The 17,461-nt window shown below is 33.8% G+C and overlaps 1 protein-coding gene across 1 annotated transcript in view; it reads right to left on the minus strand.

Annotated features, from left to right (window-relative positions):
* LOC140148803 (uncharacterized) overlaps positions 1-17,432 on the minus strand; it is a 75,303-nt gene extending 57,871 nt beyond the window's left edge. Inside the window, 1 exon segment of the mRNA XM_072170873.1 lies at positions 17,329-17,432. The gene's annotated coding sequence lies outside the window, so the exon portion shown is untranslated.
* Positions 17,433-17,461: the final 29 nt, after the last annotated feature.

The raw sequence follows: 17,461 nt of genomic DNA on the forward strand, positions 1-17,461 counted from the left end.
AAGTTGTAAAATGCGAAATATGGGCCCCCTCCCCTGTAAATAAATGGAACATCCCAATATAAATATTTGTTGTTTTATATTTTTTCAAGAAGACGAAGGATGAAAGATTTTGTATAAAAAAAATTATTTTCATTAATGGTCGTCTTAGGCGCCAAAATATTGCTCAAAAATGGTATAAAACGGTATTTTACAAGTCAGGGAAATACGTGTTAGGGGCATATTTTAGGGGGTCCCATATTTCCTAGGAGGGGGCATACCAGATTTTTTAAACCTGATTACTGTGAACACTTATCCAAACTTACTAAATTGCCAAAATATGGTTGAAATTAGCTGACCCCATCTTCCGCCTTTTTCCCATATCATCAGTATTTCTCAGAAAATCTCTCTTAAATGCGTTTCTATTATGTAACACATATTACTTGTGTGTCTGTGTCAATCACCTGCTGCAAGATACTTCTGATGATATCCTGGAAATGGAAATTATATAATTCAAAGATGCCGGTGACTTGCCAAAAAACATTCTGAAAATAACTGCATAGTATATAAATATATACTTAACACAGCATCATCATGACATGAACATGTTTCTGTCATCTACAGTAGATAGCAAATAATATGATGTTTTTTGCTTTCACTGAAGATAGCAAAAAATTAGATTCTGGTAGTTCTTCTGTTATTTTTTTATTTAAAGTTAACAATTATCTTCTGAAGATAAATGTCATACCCAATACATATTCTGCCAACTAATAATAAAAAGAGTACCTGTCAAGGTTTTGCTATCTACTGAAGATAACATCAATATAGAATATGTAACTGCAAAAATTTAAAATCATCAGATTTTGCTTAACAAATGAATTAAATAAGCACAGACCTACAGTATTTAAAGATAGTTAAAATCACCATGTACAGGTATGTAAACTTGCTATCTTCTGAGAAAGTACCATCTACCATGCATCTAAATGCATAGGTTTAATTTGAGCATCATTAAAGATAGAATATAATGAAAGCACAGATCTTGTGTAGCTAGGCCTTGCTATCTACTGAAGGATACAATTACTATCTACTGAAGAAGCATCTAGTCTTGGCTTAACCAGCTAACATAATACCAAACATTTTAAAATTATATTAACTATTATTATTAACTATTAAAGCATAAAATATAAGCTTTGCTATCTTCTGAAGATAGCACTTACACAAATTATATTTTATCTGTCATACTAAAATATAAGAGAATGAATCATCCTGAAAAAATAACACCTCAAAGTTGTAGAAGGTGAATGTTAGATGAAAAAGGTTGCTATCTACTGAAGATAGCATCTGAATGCTCCTTGTGTTCATCTACAGGCGACGGATCATGAGTGATGACAGCGTCAAATAAATCTAGTGAAGATAGCATCTACAATAACTTTGTCTCCAAACATGCCTAATGAAAATATCATCACATATATTGAAGTTCACCCTCGTACTAGAGATAACAAAGTTTAACTATCATTTGAAAATATTATTCTCTAAAATTATTTTCCCAAATATAACATGTATATATCTCATATAGTATTAGTAATAATATAAAAAACCCACCATAAATAATACATTTCTACAGACCAGTATAAATTATACAAATTGCAAATTACTACCATGTTAATAATCTTAATAACAATGTACGGTACCCAAGAACAAATATTGACCTTCAAAAGCTACTAAATAAATTATAATATTGAATGATCCCTTTCATTCATCATAATCAATATCCCTGATATCCATGGCAGACAGACAAGGATGATTGATTTAAATGTGATGTACAATTCAATTTTCTCTGCAGTGAGCCTTGTTGACACATCTTCATGATATTGGTGACCAGCTAAACTACAAACACACACCAATTAAAAATGTGCTCGTCTTATGGTATGGTACATGTACAATTACACATACAGTAAGTCAGTTTGAGAATTGGCTTTGATGATAATATCACCATTTTTCTCAACCAGTGCAAAAACAAATCAATGTCTCACTGTGAGGTCAATATTTTTTTATTTTGACAGTCCAACCAGATTTTAATGATTTTGTACAGTAGGATAAAAATCTCAACCACTTCTAGTATTGACTTTCTTTAAATTATGGATGCAAAACAAACATATTTTGTTTCCAACCTCAAGTAGTTAATTCATGTTCACTAATTCAGAAGACAAAGGGTTAACAGCATGTGGCCTTCACACTGCAAATGTCCTTCTTGCCTTTAATTTGTAATTTGCAACTACACAGGGTACTTTGATGCTATCTTCAGTAGATAGCAAACCATGTGGATGAAATTTCTGTAACTTGCTATTTAAAAAGTTGCATGATAATATGCACAAAACTGGTAATTTTGAGTTATTTTGAATCAATGATTGAATGCAAGAAAGTTGTAAATAACTTCATTAGTGCATAGTAACAAAATACTATGACATCCGTATCCAACTGATGAAATTATTATAAATACTCTCCCATTTTGATAACCGAAAATGGCCATAATAAAAGTTACAAAAGTTATGTTTTGAAGCATGCAACCCTACTTACCCCAAGTCCAGACAATTATTATGTGAATATCTAGAACCATAATTTTGCCTCCATATGTCCCCTTTATTATTACACAACCCTATATCATTACAATTATGAGCAAATCCCTAACCACTTTGTATCATGGTACAGATGTAAAGAAGGATCAATTCAATAAAATAAAGTATGGTACCCGTGAGATTTGGCCTACGTGTTAAATGTAGATTGCTTGCCACCAGCAAAGAAATACTAATACACTAAACAAAATTACACCCCACAGCTTGTCTGCCTGTATACCCTTTGAACATTCTTGCAATGGTTCAACTGCTTCAGACTCAACAGTCGTAAATTGATCCATTCCAGGACATTTCGTGTTCATAACCGTATTTTACTTTGACACATTCCGATGTTGATAATTTGTGTTTTGTTCACTAATGGCATGACTCCATCGTCAGTAATTACATGCTATGGTCATTATTGCCACCTGTGATGCATGGGATCTCAATCTGAATAATACAATACTTTAGAATGATTAGGCTAAAAAATAATACTGTTATGTCTCAAAGCCCATGGCAGTTTCAACAACGAATGCGGAATGAGGTTTTTTTTCAGATTTTTAATTTTTTTAAAGATTTTTTTATAACTACATTTTTGTCTCGCCTGAATGTTCAGGGAGAGACTTAGTAATCACTATGGTGTGTGTGTGTCCGTGTGTGTGTGTGTGTGTGTGTGCGTGTGTGCGTGTGTGCGTGTGTGTGTTCGGAAAAAGCTTGTGAACGCGTTATCTTGAGAACCGTAAGCGCTATGATGATGAAACTTCATAGGGGGTAGCATGACCAGAGGGTGTCGACCTGATTAGATTTTGAGCGCAAAATATGGGAATTAAGTACCTAATTTGCATAATTTATGCGTAATAAGCAAAATACCTTGTGAACAGATTATCTGGAGATCCGTATGGGGTACAGTGGCGTAACTTGGTGGGGAGTAAGCGTGGCCAGATGTTCTCGACCTGATTAGATTTTCAGCGTAAAATATGCTAATTAAGTACCTAATTTGCATAATTTATGCGTATTTGATGCGTATCAAGCAAAAAAAACCTTGTGAACAGCTTATCTGGAGATCCGTATATGGGTACAGTGGCGTAACTTGGTGGGGAGTAAGCGTGGGCAGAGGTTCTCGACCTGATTAGATTTTGAGCGTAAAATATGGTAATTAAGTACCTAATTTGCATAATATATGCGTAATAAGCAAAATACCTTGTGAACAGATTATCTGGAGATCCGTATGGGGTACAGTGGCGTAACTTGGTGAGGAGTAAGCGGGGCCAGAGGTTCTCGACCTGATTAGATTTTGAGCGTAAAATATGGTAATTAAGTACCTAATTTGCATAATATATGCGCCAATAAGCAAAATACCTTGTGAACAGATTATCTGGAGATCCGTATGGGGTACAGTGGCGTAACTTGGTGGGGAGTTATGTGGCCAGAGGTACTCGACCTGATTAGATTTTCATGAGGTCAAAGGTCACATACAAGGTCAAAGGTCAACTGAGGTCACCAAATCTTTTAATAATTAATTTTCAACTGTGCATCACATATCCCAATAACAGCTTGATCGGTCATGTAATTAAGGAAATATGACGACTTTAAGATAGTCGCTTTCTTTGTAAAGTATAGCAAAGTAGCACTTTCAATGAGTGATAACTCGTAAAGGAAGCATCTTTCTGTTTTGATTTATTTGATGAAATAGTTCTTTGGTATTGCCAAATTTGATTTTTCAGCGCAACATACTTTTTCCAATTTATGAGGTCAAAGGTCACATACAAGGTCAAAGGTCAACTGAGGTCACCAAATCTTTTAATAATTAATTTTCAACTGTGCATCACATATCCCAATAACAGCTTGATCGGTCATGTAATTAAGGAAATATGACGACTTTAAGATAGCCGCTTTCCATGTAAAGTATAGCAAAGTAGCACTTTCAATGAGTGATAACTCGTAAAGGAAGCATCTTTCTGTTTTGATTTATTACTTTGATGAAATAGTTCTTTGGTTTTGCCAAATTTTTGGAAGGTCATTACGGGGTCATCCGAGGTCACTCAGGGGTCATCTGAGGTCAAGTTATTAAAAACTTGTATGGGCATGAAACTTGGTGGGTACAGTCATCATTTAAAGTCAAATTTTTGGAAGGTCATTTTGGGGTCACCAGGGGTCATCTGAGGTCAAATTAGTAAAAACTGTCGTATGGACATGAAACTTGGTGGGTACAGTCAACATTTAAAGCCAAATTTTTGGAAGGTCATTTTGGGGTCACCAGGGGTCATCTGAGGTCAAATTAGTAAAACTGTCGTATGGACATGAAACTTGGTGGGTACACTCAACATTTCAAGCCAAATTTTTGGAAGGTCATTTCGGGGTCATCTGAGGTCAAATTAGTAAAAACTGTTGGATGGACATGGAACTTGGTGGGTACAGTCAACATTTAAAGCCAAATATTTGGAAGGTAATTTCGGAGTCACCAGGGGTCATCTGAGGACAAATTAGTAAAAACTTGTATGGGCATGAAACTTGATGGGTACAGTCAACATTTAAAGCCAAATTTTTGGAAGGTCATTTCGAGGCCACCAGGGGTCATCTGAGGTCAAATTAGTAAAAACTGTCTTATGGGCATGAAACTTAGCACGAGGGGTACAGTCAACATTTAGAGCCAAAATTTTAGAAGGTCATTTCAGGGCCACCAGGGGTCATCTGAGGTCATATTAGTAAAAACTGTTGCATGGGCATGAAACTTGGTGGGTACAGTTACCATCGGCCAGATAATCGTGCCCAGCCGATAACCGCCAAATTCATTTACCTCTCTACCAACAGTTATCGCAAAAGCAGGCGGTCACAAAAGCAGGCGAGACTCGTGGTTCGAGAACCGCCTTGTTAAGATGTCATTTTCGAGTGCTCAAAAGTACACGGCATAAAATTGTGGTTGATTTACACAATTGAAGTGTAAATATTGTGATGCATTTGCAGAGCATATTGCAGCATAACAAATTTTGGTTTTATTTTGCAGCCATTTAAATGTACATACATGTAGAACTAAACAAGTACGTTCTGCATTTGTGTTGTTTTTCCCTCTCCAACAATAACAGAAACAACGACAAATGCATTGACATATTATTTTGTAGACTCATGTACACAAACACACATGATCCAATTCACAAGTCTGCATGAAATATGGGTTAACAGGATTAATTTGTAATCAGGGCAACATCAAATTATGTTGGTAAATCCAATATTGTATGGTCACATACTTCTCACAGGTGAGGTTGTTAATCTGGTCACATCCCTTTAATATTCTTTATACTAAGCACTGGAGCAAACCCCGACATGTTTTCTATTTTTTCAGGAGAGTGACATATGTTATTACCATTCTTAATAATGTTTCATGTTTCTAATAAAGTACTATTATCAATATCATGATTTAATAATTGAAAATGTCTCAAAGTTCTAAAACTGCACAATTAAGCACATTAGGCGATGAAATAAAATCTGTTTTACGGGCAAATGGATTTTTCAAGTACATGTAGGGTCGGTCGGTTAGGATTTCTTTTTCTGGAGGATAAAATGACCCTAAAATATCACCAAAAGCTTGAAAATTTGGCAAAAATTTGATGATATTTTTGCATACATATTTTGAAAATGTTCTGAAATTTTTTTCAAACATTTTCAGTCAAAATCAATAAATTTTGCCCCAAACCGGCTGATTTTATATGATTTTAGCAAAAAGTAAAAAAATAATTCTCCCAAAACGCAAAATCAGGATCGGGTGTTTTTTTGCTGCCTTATGGAGAAATCACATTTGTATAGCACTATAGCTCTGGAGTATACTTTTTAATTTAGAATGCAGACTTCATGAGAAATTGAGAAGTTTTCTGGTAAAGAAAAAGAAAAGATCATGTAGGGAGGTGTCGGCATCTATTAAGATGTGATGTATATTGCATGAGTGCTGTTGGTGAATAACCGTTATGTAATGATATCAGTTGTAGATATTACACATCAAGGACTGAAAAAATATATTATATTCCCATGTAACAAATACCATTCTCTTGAAAACTGAAATACAATGTTTGTTAAATATTTACGACGTTATTAGAGATATTTGTCATCTAGGTCCTTCCAAATGGGAAATAAAAAATTAAGCTTCTGGTAAATGTTTGCTGAGTTAAGGTGGTATTGGATGCATTTTCTAGAAATTAGAAAATGCTTTGAGCATGTTTTAAACAGATTAATTGAGTAGGGTAAAGTACACTGATCAATATGCCTTTTGATTGGAGCAAATCGGACATACGGTTTCCAAAATACATCAATTTATATTTTCTTTGTATCCTATTGTTTTTGTCAATAATCAATATAGTTAATGAGCTAAAAGGACTGGAAAGGCTCATTAATATGTAATTTTGCCAATATTTTGCTAAAATCAATGCATAAATGTTCAGGTACTTTTATTTTGCATATTTTTGCCTTGAAACTTGTGCTTTTAGTATGTTCTAATGTATTATATAGTGAAGCCGCCCTCTAATTTGCATATTTGCATAATTAATGAGCTAATTTGCATAAATGCTAATTAATTATGCAAATATGCAAATTAGGGGCGGCTTCACTATATAATACATTAGAACATATTAGAAACACTTTGACCAAGTTTCAGGCAAAATTGTGCAAAATAAAAGTACCCTGAACATTTATGCATGGATTTTTAGCAAAATATTGGCAAAAAGTATATGTAAATGAGCTTCTTCAGTCATTTTAGCTCATTAACTTGATTGATTATTGATAAAAACAATAAGATACAAAGAAAATATAAATTGATATATTTTGAAAACCGTATGTCCGATTGACTCCAAACAAAAGGTATATTGATCAGTGTACTTTGCTCTACTCAATTGATCTCTTTAAAACATGTTTAGAGCACTTTTATAATGCCTCCATAACCACCTTAAGTTTGTAACATATATTCTTGTGTGTCTGTGTCAAACACCTGCTGCAAGATACATGTACTTCTGATGATATCCTGGAAATGTAAATTATATAATTCAGAGATTCCGGTGACTTGCTAAAAAACATTCTGAAAACTATACGGACAATTGCTAGCCATAGGGAGCGCGGCAAACAGGAGCGCAGAGCTTTATGGCTAGGCGGGGGTCCATTTAGATATAAAATTGAAATGTTTCGGTGATTATTCCGTTAATTTTTATAAAATTAATCACAAATAATTGTAGCACTTGGCTCTATAGGTCCATTGACTCTCCAAATCTGATACAAATTGCAAAAAAAAAAAAATAATAAATGAAATAAAATAAAATAAATAAATAAATAAATAATTAAAAAATTCTGATTTTTTGTTGTTGAATTTATAAAAATTCAGAAATCTGAATAAATTCGGGAAACTGGCATCTCTGTAGAATCTACTGTAAAGCATGAAATGTTTGTGCATACAGATTTCAATGAATTTTGCAAGTGACAAAATTTCTATACTTGCAAATATATTTCTTTTCCCTAATGATAGGCCTTTAAGAAAATGTATCAATTTCATGAAAATTACATGCTGCAAAAATTAATGGTTCTTTTTGATTCACTAAATTGTCATGCCACAAAATATTTAACTTGACAGACTTAATCAAATTGTGCTATAAATAACTGCATACATGATATTGAATCTACTAAACACAGGATCATCATGACATCATTGACATGAACATGTTTCTGTCATCTGCTACTGTAGATAGCAAATAATATGATCGTTTTTGCTTTCTACTGAAGATAGCAAAATATTAGATTCTTGCAGTTCTGCTGTAATTTTTTTATTGTACAATTATCTTCTGAAGATAACTATCACACCTATGCTGCCAACTACTAATGAAAAGAGTACCTGTCAAGGTTTTGCTATCTACTGAAGATGGCATCAATTTTTGATTCACTAAATTGTCATGCCACAAAATATTTAACTTTACAGTAATCAAATTATGCTATAAATAACTGCATGTATACATGATATTGAATACAATGTATACTAAACACAGGATCATCATGACATAAACATGTTTCTGTCATCTACCACAGATAGCAAATATGATAATTTTTGCTTTCTACAAAATATTAGATTCTGGGAGTTCTGCTGTTATTTTCTTCTGAATTATCTTCTAAAGATAAATGTCATACCCATTCTGCCAAATACTAATGAAAAGAGTACCTATCATGGTTTTTCTATCTACTGAAGATGGCATCAATAATATAGAATATGTAACTGCAAAAATCACCAGATTTTGCTATACAGAGTACAGAATTTACAGATACAATCACCATGAAAGTTTGCTATCTTCTGAGAAAGTACCATGTATCTAAAAGCATCTGTTTAGTTTGAATATCATAGGTAGAATAATATACTGAAATCACAGATCTATGTGTAGCTAGGCCTTGCTATCTACTGAAGGATATAATTACTATCTACTGAAGAAGCATCTAGATGGGCTTAACCAGCTAACATAATTATACCAAACATTTTAAAATTATATTAACTATTGACTATTAAAGCATAAAATATAAGCTTTGCTATCTTCTGATTTCTGAAGATAGCACTTACACAGATTATATTAATCTGTCATACTAAAACTATAAGAGAATGAATCATCCTGAAAAAAATAACACCTCAAAGTTGTAGAAGGTGAATGTTAGATGAAAAAGGTTGCTATCTACTGAAGATAGCATCTGAATGCTCCTTGTGTTCATCTACAGGCAACGGATCATGAGTGATGACAGCGTCAAATAAATCTAGTGAAGATAGCATCTACAATAACGTTGTCTCCTAACATGCCTAATGAAAATATCATCATGCATATGAAGTTCACCCTCCTACTAGAGATAACAAAGTTTAACTATCATTTGAAAATATTATCCTCTAAAATTATTTTGTCAAATATAACATATATCTCATATAGTATTAGTAATAAAAACCCACCATAAATATATTTCTACAGACCTGTATAAATTATACAAATTGCAAATTACTACCATGTTAATAATCTTAATAACAATGTACCCAAGAACAAATATTGACCTTCAAAAGCTACTAAATAAATTATAATATTGAATGATCCCTTTCATTTACGAGTCCATAATCAATATCACTGGTATCCATGGCAGACAGACAAGGATGATTGATTTAAATGTGATGTACAATTCAATTTTCTCTGCGGTGAGCCTTGTTGACAATGACTAGTTGACATATTTTCATGATATTGAATTCATGTGCTATGATTGGTGACCAGCTAAACTAGAAATAAACCCAATTAAAAATGCTCGTCTTATGGTACATGTACAATTGCACATACAGTGTAAGTCAGTTTGAGAATTGGCTTTGATGATATCACTAATTTTCCCAACCAGTGCAAAAAAAATCAATGTCTTGCTATGAGGTCAATATATTTTTATTTTGACAGTCCAACCAGATTTTAATGATTTTGTACAGTAGGATAAAAATCTCAACCACTTCTAGTATTGACTTTCTTTAAATTATGGATGCAAAACAAACATATTTTGTTTCCAACCTCAAGTAGTTAATTCATGTTCCCTAATTCAGAAGACAAAGGGTTAACAGCATGTGGCCTTCACACTGCAAATGTCCTTCTTGCTTTTAATTTGTATTGCAATATACAACTATACAGGGTATTTTGATGCTATCTTCAGTAGATAGCAAACCATGTGGAGTGGATGAAATTTCTTTAACTTGGCTATTTAAAAAGTTGCATCATAATGATTTTGAGTTATTTCAAATTAACGATTGAATGCAGGAAAAGATGTAACTTACAATATTTAGTACATACAGTAAAACCTCATTATAACGAAATTGGATACAAGAAAAACCCTGTTATAAAGAAGTATTTTCCAGAACCAAGATACAAAATTCTTTTGTTATTTATTGTTTTTACAACCCTGATATAACGAAATTTGGATATAAAGAACTAATTTCTCTGTCCCTGACAACTTCGTTATAATGAGTTTCCACTGTAGTAACAAAATACTTATGACATCCGTATCCAACTGATGAAATTATTATAAATACTCTCCCATTTTGATAACCGAAAATGGCCATAATAAAAGTTACAAAAGTTATGTTTTGAAGCATGCAACCCTACTTACCTCAAGTCCAGACAATTATTATGTGAATATCTAGAACCATAATTTTGCCTCCATATGTCCCCTTTATTATTACACAACCCTATATCATTACAATTATGAGCAAATCCCTAACCACTTTGTATCATGGTACAGATGTAAAGAAGGATCAATTCAATAAAATAAAGTATGGTACCCGTGAGATTTGGCCTACGTGTTAAATGTAGATTGCTTGCCACCAGCAAAGAAATACTAATACACTAAACAAAATTACACCCCACAGCTTGTCTGCCTGTATACCCTTTGAACATTCTTGCAATGGTTCAACTGCTTCAGACTCAACAGTCGTAAATTGATCCATTCCAGGACATTTCGTGTTCATAACCGTATTTTACTTTGACACATTCCGATGTTGATAATTTGTGTTTTGTTCACTAATGGCATGGCTCCATCGTCAATAATTACATGCTATGGTCATTATTGCCACCTGTGATGCATGGGATCTCAATCTGAATAATATAATAGTCAATACTTTAGAATGATTAGGCTAAAAAAATATTGTTATGTCTCAAAGCCCATGGCAGTTTCAAAAACGAATGCGGAATGAGGTTTTTTTCAGATTTTAAAATTTTTTATAACTAAATTTTGAATTAAGATGTCATTTTTGAGTGCTCAAAAGTACACGGCATAAAATTGTGGTTGATTTACACAATTGAAAAGCAAATATCAGCAAAAATGTGCGATGCATTTGCAGAGCATATTGCAACATAACAAATTTTGGTTTAATTTTGCAACCATTAAAAATGTACATACATGTAGAACTAAACAAGTACGTTCTGCATTTGTGTTGTTTTTCCCTCTCCAACAATAACAGAAACAACGACAAATGCATTGACATATTATTTTGTAGACTCATGTACACAAACACACATGATCCAATTCACAAGTCTGCATGAAATATGGGTTAACAGGATTTATTTGGTAATCAGGGCAACATCAAATTATGTTGGTAAATCCAATATTGTATGGTCACATACTTCTCACAGGTGAGGTTGTCAATCTGGTCACATCCCTTTAATATTCTTTATATTAAGCACTTGAGAGAAATGTGAATTGGGAAGCCAAAAATCGTACCACGATTTTCCAAAAAATGCACACAAAAAACACATGATTTTGCCGTGGAAAAAGAAGATATACATAGACCTTTGTTATTTCAAGGATTCCGAGGTGTTTTTTTTTCAAAACTGGATAAATTTGTACATTTTAATTACTTTTACTTCTATTGAACAGGTAGCAATGTATGTTTTAAATTCAATATGTCTCTGGCTTTTCAATACAAACAACAGTAATTAAAATGTACAAAATGATCCAGCTTTGAAAAAAACTTTTTTGTTTTTGTTTTGTTTTGTTGGAAGTACATGTAGTGCACAGTATTTCTCTGGTTCCAACCTTGAATTAAAGGTAATTTAGGGTCTATAACTACATTTGTTTTCACGTTTTTGTAAAAAAAATAGAAATCACGCATTTGCGCCCAAAGAACGCAATTGTGGAACGTGAATACCACAACTGCATTTTCCTTTGGTGCTTACTTTATACCAATATGATCATATTCTCATACCAGGGTAACTCAAACCACAAGGCCTGTTACTGTAACATTGATTATCATAAAGCTACTGTGAATTTTGTAGGTTGAGAAAACAGTCTCTAAACTTAGAAGAAATTTTAATAAGATAACTCCCTCCATGTTACCGTAAAACAAGCAACATTTTTGTTCTAGTATCCCATTCCCTCTGCTACCACATAATTTCCCCTTCAAGCTATAATATTGGAACATACATGGTATAGGTCTGTGATGAGTATGACAATGCACCGACTTGGCTCCAGCTAAATAGTCAGCCAGAGGGAGAACTGACAAACGCAAATCAACTCGAGCTGCATAGATATAGTAAAGACCAAAAGAAAGGTTATATCCACAATATTGAATAATACACCAAGATGAAGCACTTAATATCAAGGGCCAGGTTTGAAGTTGTTACCTGCGGGCAATTTTCTAAAAAATAATACAACTGAAAGGTAAACATACTTTATGGGTTATGTTCATGTGTGTTGGAATCATGGGTCTTTTTGAACAGGAAAAAATATGCTTTTTCAATGATTCCAATTGATCTACAATTTGCTTCTCAACTTTATGACTATTACACAATTAGTCAATTTTTTAATACTTGATTAATAAATTGTGGACAAAAGTTTTTAACTTGTTTCAAAACCATTGTTTTCTTTTGTATAGTTTTACATTTTTTCAAAATGTTGCCAGCTCATAAATCTACATCAATGTAATTTTCATCAGGCATGTACGGGAATGTGGACAGGCATCATCAATAATCTGTCTCATGTACAGTACAGGAACATGTCACATTGTCACATACCTAATTCCACCAAGTGAACAAAATATTCATCTCGACATCAAAATATTGACTGCATAGTCTCTTTCCGAATAAGTTCAGATAAGATAAGACAACATTTATCAGTTGAGACAATGTTTATTTAGAATTTGTTTTTATGGTCATGAGTTTTGAGCTCACTTAAGGATTTATGATGTTTAACTTTTTGGTATGTCATAAAATAATCTCGGTGCTATCACTTAAAATTTTAATGTGTACGCATGTCCCAAATTTGTGAAAAAAAGGGTTATTTTTAAACAATGTTCGTGAACATAAAATGTGCGCGATATTCACAAAAAAGGGTTGTTTTTGACGACAGTGTAGGCCTACTCAAAATTAAAGAATAGGGTATATTTTTGTGAATCCTGAGAATGTTGAAATCCCAAGAAATTTTAATACTATTTCTTGATCAATTTACTCCCGGATTTCACTTAAATTGTGAAACTTTGTGCCTTCCTAATATTCATCAACTAACTCAAGTTTGTTTCTGGGGTTTGTTTACACCGATTACGTCACTAGGGACTTCCCAGTTTGGCCGCTGTGTTATTTGGTGATTGTTCTTTAAATGTTAAAAAAGGGTGCTTTTGTAAAAGTCTTGAAATGCAAAAAATAGGGGTAATGTTTAAGGCTAATTTGTACCCATTTTTGTGTAAAATAGGGGTAGCAAATGCTGAAAATGTTCTTGATTAATCTTGAAACCACGCAAAATAGGGGGTATTTTTTACTTTTGGAACGATCATGTGTTACGCCTTTGAATAGGCTGTTCACGACAACAACGGGAAAAAATACTTTGTTAAAATGTTATCCACATGCAGTTTTGGTGTCAATATATATGCTAGGCTTGTTATCGACACATGATTTCTAATTCAACACTTCGTTGGGGAAAAAAATATGACAATCGACATGTGTCGAAACTCGTAATGATATTTATGCTGAAAAAAGTCGATAGATAAGCTTAAAATCATGCCGAGTTATGATTGCCGACTTCCAGTGTAAACATACTTCCTGGTTCGTTCTACTTCCGGGGTCGGGTCAACTTCGGGTGGTAATTTTTGACTCTCTGATGAAAACATGATCATACGGTAAGCTTATTCGGACAAAATAGCATGGAATTTTTTTTCCTTTTAGATCTGTATTGTATAAAAGTGTCGAAAAAGGACAATTTATTTTGACATGTCGGATTTAGGGTCATATCGACGATAATACGACACATACGAAAGTCGATAACAGGCCTAATACATGCATAACATGGTCTCTGAACTTAATATTTGGTCTTTTGATACTGCTTTGTCGACAACTTGCCGAAGTTGGATCTTGAAATTTGAAGATTTATGTTGACAATGAAAAATTGAAAATTCTATTCAACAACAGCCTTAGGTCAAATCAACATCATTTGCAAATCTCAGTTAGCTTCAGAACTGTTACAATGTAGCTTCTACATCAATAACCCTAGTTAGTGAAGGTCCAGCTTCCTGAATAGGTCTTCCATTACTCACATGAATATTTTTGGAGACAGCGAGCGTATCACAGTATCACTCTTGCTCACTCCACTCTGAATATGAATCACTTTCAATGTGGATTTATGCTGAACATTGTATTTGTGTAAAATATCCTCAAGGAGTTGGACATTGACTCCATTTATACAATGCTCTGAAGAGGACTTCATGTGTCTTCTCATAGTCAATGCGATGCATAATTTCAGATTATATTTATCTGCCTTCTCAATGCGTTGATTTAAGGCTTGGGCAGATGGTCTGCTGTTGAATACTAGTAACCACTGAAGCCTGCCTGTTTCCTTTGGTTGGTCAAGTAGGCCTATCCCTTTTATTTGGTTCTGCAATATCCTTGTGAAAATTTTATACACATGGGATAAGTGGCTTATGACTGGGGTTTTTTCTGGGTTTTTTTTTCACCTTTCTTGTACCGGAAAATCACATTCGCCTCATTCACTTCATAATCTATCAAAGATTTAAGGAACGTGCATACAAAAACAATATACCGTACTTAAATTTTTTTTTAATAGATGAAGTGAACTCAAATTACAACTGAATCAGTTTTGGTGATTTTTCCCCAATTTTTTTTTTAGTCAACCACAATTTCTCTTGAGACCACAAATGGTCCCAGCAATTGGCTAGGTCCAGGACTTCTCCAAATCTGCAAACAAAAGTTAGCAATCAACATTTTTGCACCAAAAAAATAACCGCAAAAATGCTTTTTGCACTTTACCCTTTTCATTTCCATTCCATTTAAGGGGGTACTACACCCCTGTGGTAAATTTGTGACTATTTTTGCATTTTTCTCAAAAAATGATAACACACTGGTAACAAAAGTTTTGTATATTATTGGGGCAAGGAATCCAATTACTACACTGAAATTTCAGTGACTCAAGACAAGCAGTTCAGTATATGATAGGAAACGAGGTACATCCTAGCGGTACCTTATTTCTTATTATAGATAACAAACCGCTTGTCTTGGGTCACTGAAATTCCAGTGTAGTAATTGTATTCCTTGCCCCTATAATATATATAACTTTTGTTGGTACCACTGTGTTATTAGTTTTTGAGAAAAATGCAAAAATAGACACAAATTTATTGAGGGGTGTAGTACCCCCTTAAGGGCTGTGCAATAATTAATGAGCCCCGGAGGTAAAATTTCTGGACGGCCTGCCCAAAATTGTTTCCCCCCTCTCTCGGCCTGCAAATAAAAAAAAAAAGAATCAGGTTTTTTACGCTTTTTTGGACAAAAAAGGTCCACATTTTGTCCACTTTTCACAAAATTGCCCCCCCCCCCTTGGAAAAAAGTCCACTTTTTCAAAATCAGCACCCCCAAATGAAATCCTGCGTACAGGCCTGCATGAATGTGTGCCGGGAAATTTGGTTATTTAGAAGGAAATTTTGCTTTTCTGGATAAAGATATACATAAGAAATCCTGCCAAGTTGGAGGGAAATTTATCTCTCTTGCCGGGAAATAAACATATTTTCCAGGCCTGCCCTTTAAATTTGGCTCGCCAAAAATTTCTTGCCCCCCCCCCCTTAATTTTACCCTCCCCCATGGCTCATAATTATTGCACAGTAGGCTACAATTGTTGATTTGCACAGGTTGTCAAGTGTCAGACTGACGTCAGGGCTGTCTGTTTCTTCTCATTCTTGAGAATTCTACACCCAAGATAGGAAAAGTATATATTTTTATAACACATGAATCCAAATATTGTGCATCTAAAATGCAGGATGCACTCTAAAGAAAATATGTTCAAAAATGCAAAAACATACATTCAAATTCAATGCATTTTGATATCATTAATAGAGTATTCCAATTCCAATTTTCTTTGCTTTGCCGTAGTTGTTCGTCTCAAAAATAATAAAACAATAAAACTTAAGGGGATATTATTTAGTTCGCAATGCAAACTTAGAAAAACGGGCAAACAGACACATCATTTATCGGTATGACATTTTCGTTATTGGTGACGCCCCCCTATCTAAGTTTGCACTGAAGTGCCATCTCAGATTTGGTGCGCCGACTTGGATCATGTGCTGATGAATTTTTATTTATTCTGGATAAAATAATGGAGTATTTATTACAATTTCAAGCATAGAAGTTTAGGTAAGAAGTACAAGAAGCTGTGTAATTAATTTAATATTATGACAAACATGCAACTATTTAAGCTACAGGAGCCTTGTATTTTTTAGTGCAAACTCTAATTGAAACCATGCAATTGCGTTGCACTAGCTTTTTGTATACACTTCGTCCCATACCGTTGTGCAGAGCTACTACGGTATGGGTTCCTCGTACTAGATATTATTATATCTGACACTAGTGACAGTAACTAAAAACTAACATTTTGGCAAAGAAATGCTAATGATAATCTATTTTGTATGAAAATGTTATAATATGGCTTTTAACTGTTCATCACATGATCAGCATGATAAATAAACCAAACCGACCGCAATTAAACGAAAGATCACACTGATCTTGAATCTTGGTGTGTGGCTCTTCTTGCTTGCTTGCATTATTGCAAGTGGCATGCATGACAACTTCCATGCATGCCCAATGCTGATCCAATGCAATACATGCAAATGCAATGGGAAAAAATCACGTCGACTCGTCTTGGGCGGTGGCTGTATAGCTTGCAAAAAACTGAAAACATATTTGATAAATCAATCAACATATTCACAAAATGCAATCTATTCGCTTACCTTTTCCATCAATAATCACTGTGATATACATTCCAAATTGCTACAAAAGTGACATTTAATAACGACTGCTGGATCACATACGTTCAATTCAAAACACCGCCATGATAGTTCACTATCACGTGACCTTAGAAAA

Source organism: Amphiura filiformis, chromosome 3 (assembly GCF_039555335.1).
Source record: "Amphiura filiformis chromosome 3, Afil_fr2py, whole genome shotgun sequence".
Lineage (NCBI taxonomy): Eukaryota > Metazoa > Echinodermata > Ophiuroidea > Amphilepidida > Amphiuridae > Amphiura > Amphiura filiformis.